General features: G+C 44.5%; 1 protein-coding gene and 1 long non-coding RNA gene across 3 annotated transcripts in view; one reads left to right on the forward strand and one right to left on the reverse strand.

Annotated features, from left to right (window-relative positions):
- LOC133405319 (probable G-protein coupled receptor 153) overlaps positions 1-15,827 on the reverse strand; it is a 63,324-nt gene extending 47,497 nt beyond the window's left edge. The window contains exon 1 of the mRNA XM_061682180.1: positions 15,415-15,827. The gene's annotated coding sequence lies outside the window, so the exon portion shown is untranslated. The remainder of the gene's footprint in view (positions 1-15,414) is intronic.
- LOC133405328 (uncharacterized) lies at positions 10,981-16,143 on the forward strand. 2 transcript variants are annotated; one of them, XR_009768942.1, is made up of 4 exons: positions 10,981-11,254; positions 11,544-11,733; positions 15,076-15,182; positions 15,446-16,143. It is a non-coding gene; the product is annotated as an uncharacterized LOC133405328 (long non-coding RNA). The 2 variants fall into 2 exon arrangements; XR_009768941.1 differs by having other exon boundaries at positions 11,565-11,733.
- The last annotated feature ends 2,433 nt before the right edge of the window (positions 16,144-18,576 follow it).

Here is an 18,576-nt window from a genome sequence, read left to right on the forward strand (position 1 = left end):
AAATGACCAAGTTACATTCAGAGGAGGGTAGGCCTGTAACAAAGTCCAAGGCGAAGTGGGACCAAGGGGGGCTCGGGATAGGTAAGGGGCACAGTAGACCAGCTGGGGGCAGGTGTGAAGTCTTCCTTCGGGCACAGACGGAGCAGGCTTGGACGAACTCCCGGCCTTTCACCAGGCTAGGCCACCAGAAGTGTTGTTGTATAAATTGGATTGTGAAGGTGAAACCGGGTTGACAGGTGAGTTTTGAACTGTGGGCCCACTGGAGAATGTCAGAATGTGCCGAGTCGGGTACGAACAGGAGGTCCAGTCTTGGGATCCGGTTGGGCCTCTTGAGCATGTTTGACAATCTGTTCGATTTTCCAGGTGGCTGCCCCAACGAAGCAGTAGGAAGGGAGGATGGTTTCGTGTTCTGCAGGGCTGGAAGGGGATGAGAACATGCAAGACCGAGAGCGTTAGGTTTGCTGTTGCGGGATCCAGGATGGAAGGAGAGGCTGAAATTAAATCGGCTCAAGAAGAGGGCAGAGCGAGCTTGTCGGCGGTTAAGGCGTTTGGTGGAATGGAGTTAGGAAAGTTTCTTATGATCAGTCCAGATGATAAACGGTAAATCAGTCCCCTCCAGCCAGTGCTTCCACTCCTCCAATGCCCAAATGATGGCCAACAGCTCTTGGTTGCCAATGTCATAGTTCCGTTAAGCGGGGATAGATGATGGGAAAAGAAACCACAGGGATGAGGTTTTTGGGAAGAGGGGTCCCGCTGCGAGAGAACCGCCCCTGCCCCTGTGTCCGAGGCGTCAATCTCCACCACGAACTGGAGGGAGGGGTTGGGGTGTTGTAGGATGCGAGCATAGTGAAAAGGGTCTTAAGTTGGTCAAAGGCTTGGGATGCTGCCGGGCTCCACCCTTAACGGAGAGCTGGTGGAGTGAGAGGAATTGCGACTTTACTGTAATTGCGCATGAAGCGGTGGTAGAAGTTGGCGAATCCAAGGAAACGTTATAGTTCTTTGTGGTTGGAAGTGTGGGGCAGTTAACGACTGCTTGGATATTGGCAGGCTCTGGTTGCAATTGTCCTTTGGCAATGTTGTAGCCTAGGAAGTGTACGGAGGTGAGGTGGAATGCACATTTTTCGGGTTTGACATACAGGCGGTTTTCAAGGAGGCGCTGGAGGACTTGGCATACATCTTCGGGGGAGAGGGAGAAAATTAGGATGTCGTCCAAGTAAACAAAACCAAACTGGTTCAACATATCGCGGAGGACGTCATTGATGAAGGTTTGAAAGACAGCAGAGGCTTTGGTTAATCCGAACGGCATGACCAAGTATTCGAAGTGTCCGAGGGGGGTATTGAAAGCGTTTTTTCATTCATCCCCCTCTCCGATACGGATGAGAATGTAGGCATTTCGTCGGTCCAATTTCGTGAATATCTTGGCGTCACAGAGGGGTTTAAATGAGGGGTCGATGAGGGGTAGTGGTGATTTATTTTTAACGGTGATGTCATTGAGTCCACGGTCATCGATGCAGGGGCGGCGAGTGGTAACTCTCTTCTTGACGAAGAAGAATCTGGCCCCTACTGGAGACAAGGAGGGTGAAACAAGTCCAGAAGCCAGAGAGTCACAGATATAGTCCTCCATAGCCTTTTTCTCAGGGCGGGAAAGGTTTAAAAGACGGCCGGAGGGAAGAGAGGCTCCCGGCAGAAGATTAATTGCGCAGTCATAAGGGCGGTGGGGGGGGGGGGGGGTTTAGAGAAATGGCCAGGTCTTTACTGAAAACAGGGGAGAGATCATGATATTCTTCAGGCACCCGGGAGAGGTTGGAAGTTTACTGGAGGGCGGCATGGCAGAAACCAGGCAGTGCGAATGGCAGTGAGGGCTCCATCCAGTGAGTGATAAGTGAGTCCAGTCTATAGCGGGGTTATGCTTTTTGAGCCAGGGAATTCCAAGGACTAGTGGGGTCGAGGGAAGGGATGACAAAAAGAGGAATGTCCTCAGATGATTTCCAGAGACAAGCAGGGTAAATGGAACTGTTTGGTGGGTGACAGGGGGAATGATTCGCCCATCCAAGGCTGTGACTTTCTTCGGTGAGGGAGTGGTTGGAGAGGGAGTTGGAGCTGATGTGCCATTCCTTCGTGAATTAAGTTGTCGTCTGCACCAGAATCTATAAGGGCAACTATGGGTGTGTTGTGAATGGGGCCGAGAATGCAAGCGGGAACGGTCATATGGGAGGGAGAGCTTGGGGAAATGGTGGTTTGGCTCACCACGGCGCTCTCGGGTCGTGGTGAGCCTGGCCTTTTGGTCGCAAAGGTCATGTGGCAATAAAGTGGCCTGATTTGCCGCAATACATACACAGACGCTGGGTGAGACAGCGCTGAGGTTCATGGGGGTCTAGTCTTGTGCTACCGAGTTGCATGGTTCATCTGGTGCAGTGGGGGGGTGACGTAAGGGCAGTCTGAGGTGCAGAAGACGGGTGAGGTGCTGATGGTGCAGTGCCCACGGTGGAAATAATTTTACGCGCTCTAACCACCCTCTCATGGGCTCTCTCCCGTAACTGGTTGTCAAGGCGAATGGATAGCGAAATGAGATCCTAGAGTCAGGAGGGCACTTCCCAAGCAGCGAGCTCGTCCTTCAGCTAATCTGAAAGAACGTTAAGGAAAATCCCCCTATATATATATATATATATATATATATATATATATACACACACACACACACACACACACACACACACACACATATATAATATCACGGTATTACAAGAGCCTCAATATCATCATAGGCTTGTCTCAGCATTAAACAATTAAGCTTTGTGCTTAAAATGTTGTTTTGGGTCAGCTATACGTAGACATGTTCACAGCACGTCGCTTAGCCGTGCTTCTACAGCACCGACGTGGCCAAAATGCTGCATTTGGATGCAGAAGTAATAGAACTAAGTGCAGAAGTAAGTCAGATGTAACCGGGTTATATATGGGCCGTACATTAATCACCCGATAAAAAAAAAAAAAAAAAAAAAAAAAAAAGACAAAAAAAAATTGCACTAATTTGAATTGCAGGACATATTGACCAAAGACACTTGGATTGCATCTCGGGGCCCCGAGTCCCTTACGGGGCTACGGTGTAGCCGCTACGGCTTTCTGAGCATTGCTTCGCAATTGATCGGGCGAGAGGTATGCTTCGCAATGGCCTCTGTCCCCCCCAAGCGCGGACCCGACATGCCCTGTCGGACTGGGATCGGGCCTCATCACAATCCTTCTGCCAATACCATTCCATTACCATTGTCCCAAAAATGAAATATAAAATAGGTCCACTCCATACGAATTTAGACTTCAATACAACAACAACAACAAAAAATGACATACTTAACGCTCTTCAACTGAAATTTCAAATTAAAGCCTATTACTAATAATGGGTACAGAGACCCAGTATTAAACTGGCCCCTGGGCTAAATTTTTACATTACTTTTGGTGGGAAGCACATACAGTATACAGTACATACTGTTGTAATTCCTACACTGATCACTTGATTTGGACATAAATACTGTACCCTCAAATTAAAGCTAAAATTATGCAGTTAAAGCACAATAATGGTTGCTATTAGCATACTGTTTTTAGATAGCCAAGCAACACTACCCAGAGTTTGCCATTCCAGACTGTACCATGGTTAGCTGAACTGAACTCCATGACTTGATGGAAACATGACTTAAAATTCCTCAGCATGTCAATGCAATGACTTAGTTTAGGATAAATTGTAAAGCGTACCAAGTATTATGGAAGGGTGGAGCCGTTTGAGGCTGATAAATTATTATGGTTAAGTATCTGTATTTAGCCACTATGTTTGCTTTCCTGTGCATATTCTGGGAGACATTCATAAATGGTAACAGCAGTGGAGCTAGAAGCACAGCTTTAATTTAAAGTCTTGACTGATGGCCTCCTCACTATTTGAACCAACAGCTTGATCACCCACAATCCCCTGGGCCTCCAAACCAAATGTGTTGCCGCCCACAGGAAGGAGTACTGACAATTACAAGACTCTCTCTCTCCAACTTCAAGGTGTCAAAGGATAACATAAGACGCATGGAGTCACTGAGAACAGACGGTCTTCACGAACAATGACTTCAGAGCAAAGTCACTTTAAATAATTCATGTTTAGACCTGATGAAATATGCTCGAACAACCCACTTGTCAACATGGCCTATGGGGGTTTCTTTGAGATGTGGGGGCAGAACAAGTACATTTATTGAGATAACAATTATTCCTGCCAAAGAAAATATGCAAAAATGTTTGTTGCTCTGGAATCAAAGATATTAATTCTCGAAAAGGCTGACTGACATTGCATATGACAAGCCACACCAGCAGGCATCTTCTGTATTTTATCCAGCAGTGGTCTCAGAAACGCAGTGGCTCGAGGTAAAAATAACATGAATTCCTGCCAACAGATATTCAATCCGAATTGAAGCGCCTTGAGTGGGATATGCACATACCAATAATCAGTCTGAATTTGCGCATTTTTCCCACATCTTTTCTTATTATCCTGAGCGATGATCCGGTGGTGTGGGGTGTGTTAAAAGTGACATTTTCTTCCTTCAAGCTGTCCGCTTAACAATTGTAAATGTTAAACCTGTTCAGTATTTACGATCGTGTGGTAAACACGCCGTGATTGTGTTGTGAAATGGAACAATAGCTACCACAATAAAAAAATGACAGTTTATGTTTGACGCTTATCCTCACATGGGTCGCGGGCGTGCTGGAGCCTATCCTAGCTATCGCAACTGCTATGTACTTACCAGTAAGCTAATAGACTACTTCTTCTACTACTACTACAACTGCTATGACTACTACTACTACTACCACATTTTTCTTTTTTGTAATTTCATGCAGTCTGGATGCCCTGCTGCCTCTCACAGGTCTACAACAGACATCTGATCAGGGGGAGGAGACTCACGATTATTGATGGAGATATCATTATGTGTGTGACGTGCTTTGTTGGTCATCTCAAGTACAACACACAATATAAGAGCAGTAAGCACACACGTGCTGCTTTTTATTCGTCATGTGTGGGGTCACTCACATTTTAAAAATTGGTTAAAATGGTAAAAATCGGCATGTGTGTACCAGTTTTATAGGGCCTGCTCAAGATGAGGGGGGGGGGGGTGGATGTGCAGAAAATGACACATTTTTGTCACCAATGAGATGTTTTTTAACTATGGTTTTATAGACTGTAAAATGTCACATTGTGCTGACAGCTGTAGGAAGATGAATTACCAGAGGCATTGCTGTGGAGGTGATAATTACCAACTATTTAAGAGTATACTACAATGCTACTTCTACAGCTAAGAAGAAGGGTGGGATTGCAGGTTTTCATGTGGTGCACAGTGTCACCAACATACACAGACACAGAAGAGCTCTCCTTCACAGGAGAAAGGATTAGGTCGGCCCTCGGAGGTCACCACACTATCTTTGTGTGGTGACTAGTGCTCATTAGTTTGTTATCAGAATCCAGCAGAGGTGCCTTCATGCATAACCAATCATGTGCAGGACCTGTTTGTTAACCTACTGTCCTGCTAAAAGACTAACAGGGGCTGAGGGGCATAATTTTTGGAGGTTTTCTGCAACTGTTGTTCCCTATGGTTTGCACGAAATGGTATTTCAACCGCTCCATAACTAAGACCATTTTAAGTGGTCACATTTCTCCCATGGCCTGAATTAGTCTCACATGTGATTAAGTGTCATTAGGATTCTTTTTAACTGTAACGGTATCACCTCTTTGAGGTTTCGAGCGAAGAAACAAATGTCATAATCATCCAAACGGTCCACTTCTTTTCATTTACACAAGTGACCTGGTTATATAACGCACTTCAAAAACCACATACCTTAATTATTATCCTTCTTTAGCAGCTGGAGACACTTGTTTGAGTCCCCTGGGCAAAATGCTGTCATTATTGGTGTGTATTTCTCCATGATGTCATCATGTTATTTAGAGTAAAGGGCATCATGTTTTCCCACACTTGAGTAAGGACAAAACACATGCTTGGTTTGCCGTGTTATCCTTTTCACTGGCGTTTACAGCACAACGTGATCATAGGAAACAGGAGAATGTTGCTTGTTTTCAGTGCCTGCTTTTTTTCTCATTGTTACCATAACCATCAAGCCACCATGTTTCCACCATAAGAACATTTTTTTCCCCACTAAACCTGACAATATGGTTATCAAATACATCCATCCATTTTATTCCGCTTATCAGAGGTTGAAGCAGTAGCTTTAACAGGGAAGCCCAGACTTCCCTTTCCCTAGCCACTTCATTCAGCTCTTTCGGGGGGGATCCCGAGGCGTTCCCAGGCCAGCCGGGAGACACACTATTTCCAGCGTGTCCTGGGTCATCCATGGGGTCTCCTCCTGGTGGGACATGCCCGGAAAACCTCACCAGGGAGGCATCCTAAACAGATGCCCGAGCCACCTCATCTGGCTCCTCTCGATGTGGAGGAGCAGCGGCTCTACTCTGAGCCCCTCGCGGATGACCGAGCTTCTCACCCTCTCTCTAATGGGAGAGCCCGGACACCCTGCGGAGGAAACTAATTTCGGCCGCTTGTATCCGGGATCTTGTTCTTTCGGTCACGACCCACAGCTCGTGACCATAGGTGAGGGTAGGAACGTAGATCGACTGGTAAATTGAGAGCTTCGCCTTTCGGCTTAGCTCGTTCTTCACCACAACGGACCGATGCATCATTGCAGACGCTGCACCGATCCGCATGTTGAGCTCCCGTTCCATTCTTCCCTCACTCGTGAAAAAGACCCCAAAATACTTGAATTCCTCCATTTGGGGAAGGATTTCATCCCCGACCTGGAGAGAGAACTCCACCCTTTTCCGACTGAGGACCAGGGTCTCAGATTTGGAGGTGCTGATTTACCGCTCCATTGAGAGTTGGAGATCACGGCTTGATGAAGCCAACAGAACCACATCATCTCCAAAAAGCAGAGATGCAATACTGAGGCAACCAAACTGGACCCCCTCTACGCCTCAGCGGCGCCTAGAGATTCTGTCCATAAAAGTTATGAACAGAATCGGTGACAAAGGGCAGCCTTGGCGGAGTCCAACCCTCACCGGGAACGAGACCGACTAACTGCCAGCAATCAACCAGGACAGCCCTACAACATCCAAAGCCTTTAGGAACTCCGGGCGAATCTCCTCCACCCCTGGGGCCTTGTCACTGAGGAGCTTTTTAACCTCCTCGGTGACCTCAACCTCAGAGACAGGAGAGCCCGCCTCAGAGACCCCAGACTCTGCTTCTGGTCTTCGAAGTATTCTCTCCACTGACTCACAATGTCCCGAGTCCAGGTCAGCAGTGGCCCATCCCCACAATGCACAGTGTTGATGATGCACTGCTTCCCCCTCCTGAGACGTCGAATGGTGGACCAGAATTTCCTTAAAGCCGTCCTGAAGTCTATGGCCTCACTGAATTCCTCCCACTTTGCTGGTTGCCTCAGTGACCAGCAGTTGCCTCAGTGACCAGCAAAGCTGCATTCCGGTTGAACAGGCGGTACACATCAGCTGCCTCAGGAGTCCCACAGGCCAAAAAGGCCCGATAGGACTCCTCCTTTAGCTTGACGGCATCCCTCACAACTGGTGTCCACCAACGGATTTGAGGATTACCGCCACGACAGACCACCTTACGGCCACAGCTCTGGTCGGCCGCCTCAGCAATGGAGGCACGGAACATCGTCCACTTGGAATAAATGTCCCCTGCCTCGCCCGGGACATGGGTGAAGTTCTGCCGGAGGTGGGAGTTGAATCTCCTTCTGACAGGGGATTCTGCCAGACGTTCCGAGCAGACCCTCATGATACATTTGGGCATACCTCACAATCACGCCCTTCCAGGTTTCACTGTCATTGCCCACATGAGCATTGAAGTGCCCCAGCAGAACGATGGCGTCCCCAGCGGGAGCGCTCTCCAGCACACGCTCCAAGGATCTGTCCCCCCACCCGAAGGCGGAGGGTGGCTGAACCTCAACGTACAGGCGCCGAGCCGGGGGGCAATAACTATACCCACACCTTCTTGGCGCCTCTCACCGTGGGCAACTCCAGAGTGGAAGAGAGAGACCCGCGTCCGAGCAGGGGAAAAGGTCTTCCTGAATGTTTTAACATCATAGGGGTTTTTGGAGCTGTGCTTTGTCTGGTCCTTCACCTCAGACCTGTTTGCCATGGGTGACCCTGCCAGGGGCATAAAGCCCCAGACAACTTAGCTACTACAATCATTGGGACACACAAACCCCTCCACCACGATAAGGTGGGGTATAAAATACGTTTGGTGTGAAAATTCACTTCAATAATTAATTACTCTGCTTATGCAACAACCCATGACACTGATTCAATCACTCCAAAAGCATGCATACTATCGACTGTCATGAAATACCAAACTCTCACACCGCGGTAGCTGTAAATGGCCACAGTGAAGGACCATTGCATTTTTACAAGGGTTTATTTCACTTTAAAGCCCAAATGTAAAAAACAAAATTGTGAAATATAACATTAGGTACTTCTAATGAGATACAACACAAAAAAATTGCCATTACAAAGACAACAAAGCTCATTAGATAGACATTGTCAGAGAGGCGCTAATGTATCCATGCGTTTATTTTTGTGGTAGCTCCCTTCACTATCTGCTCACCATGCAAACCACACCCACACTCTCCAACTGTTCCAACAGTTTTATGAACCCTTTTGTTCCCAAGGTTCGCACCACTTTCGATCGATCGTTATGATTTTCAGCCCCAAACAACTGGAACACTGTAGCAAATAATAAAACTCACCTCATTTGTGCACTTGCTTTTAGCCTTTTTACAACCTCTTTTTCACCATATGCTATGATGTAATGTAATCTATTATGTAACTCCGTATGTCACACTGTCCAGTTTGTTGTCTTAAGTATTTTTATTTGCTTTGATTTAGCTTTGTTTTACTCTGCTGTGAGGTCAGCATTGCAAATGAGAATCTGTACTCAATTCCCCTACCTGGATAAATAAAGGATAAACACATTTTTAAAAATAATATATATTTTCACCCTCTCATTTAGTTAGACAAGGGAAGACCTCAGAATGTCGCAGTGCATTTCTATGCCCTAATTAGTTACCACTTACTGTAATAAATAAGCCAAGGAGGACTGACACTTCATCAAATTAATCCCCCAAGAAGCAAATGTGAAAATACCACAATGATAATAATATTTAAATAAAATTATGTTTCATACATTTGTGAAGTGAATCAGTATCAGGGATGGAACCTTATTTCCAACTCTCGTGGTGTATTAAAATGGACCTTACACGCCTAGTTCACCCAGCCAATGAGGAAAGAGAAATAATAATAATAATGATAAAAAGCATAAAATAAAACAGCCTTTTTAAATGACGGTAATAATTCGACTTGGTCATGCTAATTGATTCAACAATTAATGGAACTGTGTGTCGAATATTTTGTTGATTAATTGGGTCTTGAAGCAATTGAGGCAAAATGCAGTTGGTGACTTGGCTGCAACCAGCTAAGGTGACATTGACACAGTCTCAACTAGTTTGGTGCTTAAAGATGAGGAATACAACCCCATCTCAAGGAAGCTGTTCTACTTCCATGCATACCTTCAGTGTGGTACAACTTTGGCTTTGAAAAAGGTGCTCAGAACATTCGGATGGCTTTGACATGGTCCAAAGAACTAGCCAAATCAGTCAAGTGAATTAATGTACACGCTCAACAATTACAAAACTCAATCAGGGCAAGAACATCATGTGTTGCTTTAAGTCTGCTGCTCATACTTATTTGGCACATTTTTTTGATACGTAGGTTAGATATAAAATAGAGACGGGTATGTGAAAGCTTCAACATAACCCCGACTTTGTCCCATTTTGCACATGGGACAAGATTCAGGTCATAAACACATATTTTCAGCTCATGACACTGGATGATGCAATTCTGTAAACATTTGATTCATGTCACTGGTGAACATATCATCAAAGGAAACAGTCCAAATTAAATGATCCAGAAGAAATTGCAAGTATTGTACACAGAGGTGTTTTAATTTAATGGCTTCTGCTATATTTTACTCTCTGCAATGAACATAAGGTCCTCAGGACTGTTTGCAAGTTCATTTAGTCTTTTATTGAGTTGGGCTATGAGACCAGTTAACAAGCAACCACTGTGAATAATCTGCTTGTGTGCATCTTACATCATTTCTATTTGTTTTTTAAGATGCTATTTTCCAAATTCCTTTGCAGTTTTTGATGTGTAAGTAACACAAACGTGCACGATGAAAATCTACTAATAATGAGCTATAAAAGACCCATGCCAGAATACAATATGGTGCTCGCTACCCCTGTGGGACAATGTAAACACTTTGTTAGAGTCACCAGCTTCTCAGAGGAAGTCGTTGAATTTTCCATCATGTAACCCGAGGCTTTCTTCCTGTTTATGGAACGCTACCTCCAGCTAAGAGTGAGGCTGAATCACTGTGAGCCATATGGCACGGGGTTTTTGTCTCAACAAACACTGACCATTCCAAGCATTTGAGTCTGTTATTTATAAAAACATGCACTGTGCTTATTGCCTTATTATCATCATCATCCCCACCACGACGGCCGAGGCAACCAGAACGGCACTCAGTTGAGCACAGACCTCCAACTGGGCTGGAAAATCTGAATTTGAGTCAGGAACAGAATGTGCATTTTCATAGGTACACACCGCCTGCAGATGTTTGAATTAGTAACTGAGAAATTAAGGAAAATGTGGAGATATTTTAGGGTCCGAACTAAAATAAAACATCATGTGCCCATGCCTGGCCCTTACACGATGCCGTTGGAAATATATGTGTCACAACAACTAAGGGCACATTTACATTCTTTGTTACTTTGAAGGGGTGGTTTGAGTGTTTCTTTTGTGACACCAGTCATAGATTTTTTTCTGATACACCAAGTACAATAGTGACGCGGTTTCAGGATTTTGGTTTGTTCCTTTTTTGTTTGCTTTTGTGAGGGAGTGATGTTACTTGATAACGAAACAGTATGTCTGATCCAAAACCATATTTTCAAAACACATTGATTGCGTGTGAGTGGATTTAAATTCTGGCACACAGAAGCATTAACAGTGTCATTTTCAAGAACCTCCACTTTGTTTTTGTTTTAGAGCATTTTGACTAATCTTTTAAGACCCACAGAATTTTGTGTTCTGTGACAATGTAAACAGCGGACCTACCAAAAGTAAGAGGAGATGCTTCTTTCACCAGAAAAAAAGGTTTGTTTCTGTTTTTCCATCTTTTAGTAATCAGCAGTAGAACATGGGTTGGGAACACCAGTTTCTCACCAAGAAGCAGAGAAAACAAGCAAAACATAATATTATTGTTTTTAATATTAGTGTTTTTAGCAAAACACTAATATTTTTTTTGCTTTTGTGGCATCTCAAAACTTTTAAGACAACAAAAACAAAACTGAGACTGGGCTTTTGATGGCAAAGTAATTAGTCATACTTGTACAACTAAGAAACAAGCCGAGCCTGTCTTCTTGCATGTGTTCTTCCATCACAGTCTGTTTTGGTGCTGCTACAGAAAAGGACAAACTCCGACTGCAACGGACAATCAAAACTGCTGAAAGGATTGTCGGTACCCCCCTACCCACCCTTGAGGACTTGCACGCTGCCAGAACTAAGACGAGCGTGCAAAATCCTCTCGGACCCTCCACATCCCGGTCACCGGCTCTTCCGGCTCCTTCCCTCAGGTAGGCGCTACCGATCAATGCAAACTAGAACTAGCAGACATTCCAACAGCTTCTTCCCTCTTGCGATCAACTTCTTAAACACCTAACCTACAATTCCATTGCAACATGCTGGCAATTTTTTGTCTTTTTGTCTTGAGTTTGTTGTCACATTTCTGTCGGGCCAATTATATATTACTCGTGCACTCACTGTAGTAGTCTCACTACGTTGCACTATTTGCATATCTGTTGTGGACCAATACTGGGCACTCATGGCAGAGTAGCATCTGCTCCATTTGCACACTGACTGAGGAGCATCTGCAACATTTGCACAATCAACATTGTCCCAGATTATCGTACTACTCTTGCAGAGTCCTCTAGCACTTAGAGCATTTCGAATGGCTAATATTGCAATAGTCCGGTGCAATGACCACTATCCAAAGGGCGCCGAGACTTCAAGCGAGTAGTACGATAATCTGGGACAACTGTTGATTGTGCAAATGTTGCAGATGATGTGCAGTGAGTGCACGAGTAATGTATAATTGGCCCCACAGAAATGTGACAACAAACTCAAGTCAAAATATTGCCAGCATGTTGTAATGGAATTACATAAATGGAATTTATGATGGAGTATATCAATGGTGCACACATTGCAAAGCTTGCTCGCAAGTACAGTACAGTACAGTACAGTACAATATGGAAGAAACAAGTCAACAATTGCCCCTATTTTGGGGGGGGGGGGGGGAATATTTTTGTTGCTGCTGACATGGCCAAGACAGTAAGTATCTTCAAAAGGACAGAGACAAACTTCGGGACCAAGTCGAAAACCTGTTGCTAGTTTGGATAAATGTAAAAACAGCTATCAATTGATAGCATTTCCGAGACTATCATTTGCGAGAAGGCGAGGCACTTCATGTCGACTTGTTGACAAGAAGAAGCTGCAAGCCAGGAAGTCAAGGAAAAATTTGATTTAATATTTTATTCTTCGTAATTGTAGCAACCTGGTTGTTAAAGTTAAAGGGTTTTGTAATTTCCGACTGACTGTGAACACCCCAGATGGACTCGTGACAGGACACTGTTTGGGTGTGTGTCGGCAGGGCAGATGGATACGAATGAAGAGGACAGTTTCGCTTGTTGTTGCTGTTAACTTGGTTAACTTGTTTTTTGATCGATTACCCCGTGTCATGTTTGATACACAGTACAAACCTTTACTAAAATAGGGACTTTTGTCGAGGCTGTGTGGAACCAATTATTGTTGACTTTTATTTTACATTTTCTTTGTTGACAACAGTGTCATGCATACAACCTCTAACAAAGAAAACCTAACCTTTCAGGCACAGGTAAACAAGCAGTAGTGATAACAACCTTCTTGGAGCAAGCAAACACCGTGTAAATTGTGGTCTACATGTTGTGTGGACGAGTGGAGGAAAGCACAGTGTGAACACAAAATGACAGACGCAAACGTGTGACACACAAAATGTCACACATGCCCCGTGAAACAGTGAGCTTGCTGGTGGAGGCTCCTGTGTCACGTGATCTCTAGCCTGCATGGCCGCATGACATCTACTCCATCTGCATCGCACTAATGGCCTCTGCATTGACATGAATGTCTCTTTGCTGTGGTTTACATTTTCATAGTGATAGCGTAACACGCCTATTGATGTTCTTTGTTGAGAAGACTATTAAAGGCCGAGAAATAACTCCTTTGGATCACTTGGCAGGCCTAAATGATTTAACATGGTGTGTTGTGTTGTTCTTGACAGTGACAATGCATACGGTATTAATGAACATTTGTATGGAATACAATTCTTGATAGTGTCAGAGTTAGCCTGATTTAAGATGCGTAGACAATCAGGTTACTCTAACGCTCAGTCAAGCCTGCAAATGCGATGAGCTGCCGAGGCAAGAGTAAGTTGCAATATTTTGCACACCAGTTTTGATACATGAGCCACGTAATATACAAACCCCAATTCCAATGAAGTTGGGACATTATGTAAAAATACTCCGCTAGGCTGGGCGAAGATCCGCTGCTGGATTACACAGAAGCAGTGTCATATCAAAGCCGCAATTTAAGAAGAGCAGCAGCGTAAGCGTTTCGGATAACCTGCACATACTGAAATGTTGTCGATGTGGGGGCAGGAGATATGTTTTTGGCGATGTGTCCGCTGCATGCATCACATGCACCGATCCGCTACACTAATTGACAAAGTGTAATTTGGCGGCTTGCTACCTCCACAACTGAAAATACAAACAAAGCTTTTTGGGCGCTCGTTTAATGTGAGGGATATGTTTAAGTGAGTCAGTGGTGGCTTTGTACACGCAATATTCATTTGCAGTCTGGACGCAGGGGTAAACATCTGCTCGGGAGTGAGTCTCAAAGACTCCAAAAGTCTCCAATCCCACCATGAAAAGTCGCTAGATCTTTAGTAGGTGCTTGACAAACTTTTTCACTTGCAGGGTTGGAAAAGTTGCTTAATGGTTATAATTAAAAGTTAGCAACACTGAGTTACCGCCACTTCATTGCCCTAACTCTGCCCCCAGTCGTCATAGTAATGAAAGCCATACTCACCATTTGCATGAGGCAACCACCCCCACGAAAACAAGTGATTTCAACTTCAATTGAAGTAGATGTTGAGTGCAATGTATTTCTTTGTCCTTTGTGTCCTTTGACAGAAGAACGACAGACGTATTATTTTGATAGTAAAAGCCCTGGGAACCGTTTTAAATTGCAAACAAAAAATGGACGTATGCTTGAAAATTACTGTAGGTTCGCTGCCGGTGTACTTTTTTGTATTTATCTTACTGGATTTACACTATAGTTCAAGTGGCACGATAGCCACAGACTATAGACTATAGTAGTAGTATATATAGTAGTGTAAAGAGGGTGGGGAAAACGCAGAGAATCAAATATCCTCATACCAGAATCCGACGAAACAATATGCAAGTGCCCAATGTGCATTTGGTTAAAAATATAAAAGTGATATCAGCAATAGGGGTTACCAGAAAATACACAAAAGTGGCGCGAAATCAGCACTTGCACCTGCAGTGGCGATGCACTGATGCTTATCGATTATTTGTCTCAAGTAGTTTGTGGTAAATTAGTAACAACAGTCGAATATTCCCTCTCGGGTACATATAAAATTGTTCTTATTGTAGTCACGAAAGGTGTCATTACCTAAACACAAAACGTACACAGCAGTGTGCAGATGCTTACATGTTGACTATTGAAAAGCAACCTCTCAGACTTCAAATGGAAACATTTTAAACCTCGCTTAAAACAGCATATGAAATTTACATTTGCAGCACATTTCTTGTCGAGGGAGCAGCTATCTGATGCAAGCTTACTGTTTGGGTTATTTGTTGCAGATGGAGTGCTTCCCCACCAATGGGAGATGATCGTCCTGGACCCAGCACGTTACCGCTGACTGTAACGGATGCTGTGCTGCCCATCATCGTGTTATTTCACCTCTCAAGTGGGTCATTTTTCATCTTGCATGCGACCAAATTCGATTTGAATGCAATCGGCAAAATAGGTCAGATGAGCTCAGTGTATGGCGGAATGCTGCGTTCACGTGTCTTTCACATCAGATGCAGGACACCACCTGTTTGGACTATTGCTCTGATTCTCTCATAATAATAATAATAATAATAATAGCCTTTTATCACTCAACTAACATTCGTGGCAGTACTGTCTTTGTTTCTTACCTTGGACGACACGCTCCGTGCTTCCTTCCAGCCGTTTACTCTCCGCACGAGGTGGTCCTACTCTCACAAAAAAGTGGCTCCCGGCATCTGTCCAACAGTCCAAAGTGAGCAAAAGCGGGTCAGCCACTGTAAGATTGATGACGGAGCCCTGGCGACAACGCACATCACCTCCGCCGGACTCCCCTTTGTCTTCCTAAACGAAGGAGAAGGCCGTCTGCTGTTGGATTATCGATGAGTATCGATCAAACGATCAGAGTCGCCGACCCCGCGAGGCCGACAGCGCGCAACCGAGGATGCCCAAGTGGCGCAAATGGCAAATGAAAGATGCATCGTCCTCGCCTGTTCGCTCCCCCCCTCACCTCAGTCACTCCGCGGCGCTCTGGCTGCTGGCTGCTGGATGCCTGCGCGCTCCCTCGCTCCACACAGGCGCGTGCGCGAACCAAGACGCCCCGTGTTAGTGGCGGTGGGAGTGGACCGCCAGACCACAACGGGATTGGGGGAATCATTCATGGAAGGGAGGGGGTGCACATACACTGAAGCATCGATCTATCTACAGATTGAGCAATCGATGCTTTTGCTTTTGTTTGACAAAATGCTTTATCTGTCCATGGATATCACATGACCTGGTTAATACAACCCCAATTCCAATGAAGTTGGGACGTTGTGTTAAACATAAATAAAAACAGAATGCAATGATTTAGAAATCATTTTCAACCTACAGTTAATTGAATACACTACAAAGACAATATATTTAATGTTCAAACTGATAAACTTTATATTGGTTTTAGAAAATAATCATTAATTTAGAATTTTATGGCTTCAACACGTTCCAAAAAAGCTGGGACAGGGTCATGTTTACCACTGTGTTACATCACCTTTTCTTTTAACAACATTCAATAAACGTTTGAGAACTGATGACACTAATTGTTGAAGCTTTGTAGGTGGAATTCTTTCCCATTCTTGCTTGATGTACAGCTTCAGCTGTTCAACAGTCCAGGTTCTCCATTGTTGTATTTTACTCTTCATAATGCGCCACACATTTTCAATGGGAGACAGGTCTGGACTGCAGGCAGGTCTATCTAGTACCCGCACTCTTTTACTACAAAGCCACGCTATCATAACACTGTGCAGAATGTGGTTTGGCATTGTCTTGCTGAAATAAGCAGGGGCGTCCATGAAAAAGGCGTTGCTTGGATGGCAACATATATTTCTCCAAAACCTGTATGTACCTTTCAGCATGAATGGTGCCTTCACAGATGTGTAAGTTACCCATGCCATTGGCACTAACACAGCCCCATACCATCACAGATGCTGGCTTTTGAACGTTGCGTCCATAACAGTCCGGATGGTTATTGGTGGTTAACCATCAGCACTGGGGCACCCCAATGTTGTGTCCTCTCTCCGCTGCTCTTCTCTCTCGACACAAACGACTGCACCTCAACGCACCCGGCTGTCTATCAACAGGAAGCGGAGCGGCTGGAGCTGTGGTGCGGCCGACACAACCTGGAGTTGAACACGCTCAAGACTGTAGAGATGATCGTGGACTTCAGGAGGCATCCTTCGCCACAGCTGCCCCTCACGCTGTCCAGCTGCCTTGTGTCAACCGTCGAGACCATCAAGTTACTGGGAATTACAGTCTCTCAGGACCTGAAGTGGGAGCTCAACATCAACTCCATCCTCAAAAAGGCCCAGCAGAGGATGTACTTCCGGGGCTTCTGAGAAAGCACGGCTTGCCACGGGAGCTGCTGAGGCAGTTCTACACAGCAGTCATTGAATCAGTCCTGTGTTCTTCCATCACAGTCTGGTTTAGTGCTGCGACAAAAAAAGGACAAACTCCGACTGCAACGGACAATCAAAACTGCTGAAAGGATTGTCGGTACCCCCCTACCCACCCTTGAGGACTTGCACGCTGCCAGAACTAAGACGAGCGTGCAAAATCCTCTCGGACCCTCCACATCCCGGTCACCGGCTCTTCCGGCTCCTTCCCTCAGGTAGGCGCTACCGATCAATGCAAACTAGAACTAGTAGACATTCCAACAGTAACAGTAACAGGCCTGTCGGGCCGATTATATATTACTCATGCACTCACTAGTAGTAGTCTCGCCACGTTGCACTATTTGCATATCTGTTGTTGACCAATACTGGGCACTCATGGCAGAGTAGCATCTGCTCCATTTGCACACTGACTGAGGAGCATCTGCAACATTTGCACAATCAACATTGTCCCAGATTATCGTACTACTCGCGTGAAGTCTTGGCGCCCTTTGCACAATGGTCATTGCACCGGAGTATTGCAATATTGGTCATTCCAACTGCTTCATTGGAATTGGGGTTGTCGATTAAAAGGAATTGCTCTAGCGTTTGCCTGACTGGATGATTTATATAGTATATCTATAGTGTGTCGTGGTAGTAATATATGTAGTGTATATATATATATAGTGTCTCTACTGTATCTGTTAAAATGAAAATATCTGTATATTGTATAAATATATGTATGTATTCAATTAAAAAAGCTCAGCAATCATTTTACAGTGGTTTTCGAACTGCATTACATACTGAAAGCTGTGTCATGTGTTTAAATTGATTTAAATTTAGATTATATTATTAGCTTTCGTTTTGTTGCATGTTTTCCTGTGTCCCATGTTGTCTTGTCTTGCTCGTTAGGTTTTTGTTTGCACCTGTTCTCGTCAGTCCAGTCACTTGTGTCCACCAATCAGCTCCATCCAGCCACTTACTTGTGTCTCATCAATTTGCTTGTATTTATTTTGCTGCTTTCTTTCACTCTGGGTTGGTTCATTGCTCTTCAGTTGTCATGTTTCTTTTGTGCTGTTGTGTTTCTTCGTGAGTTATTCTGAGTATTTGTTAGTTTGAATTTTATTTTTGTTTAACTTTGTAAATTATTTGCATTTGCCTCCATGATCCTTGTTTGCCTTTGTTTTTGAAATTAAATCCCTTTTTGAGTTTCCTGCGCTCCTGCCTTTCCTCCCTTCTTCTTTACACTTGGGTCCACCAGTTGCCTACAACCTGTGAACTTGACAAGCTGTTTGTAATAATTTGATTACCTCGGTTACCTACATGAGGGTTAAAATCTAAGTAAAAGCTCTTAGCTCATAACCACAAAAATACCCTATTGTTCATTAAATGTGTTACATGCTGCAAAAC

This window comes from Phycodurus eques, chromosome 1, assembly GCF_024500275.1.
Source record: "Phycodurus eques isolate BA_2022a chromosome 1, UOR_Pequ_1.1, whole genome shotgun sequence".
Lineage (NCBI taxonomy): Eukaryota > Metazoa > Chordata > Actinopteri > Syngnathiformes > Syngnathidae > Phycodurus > Phycodurus eques.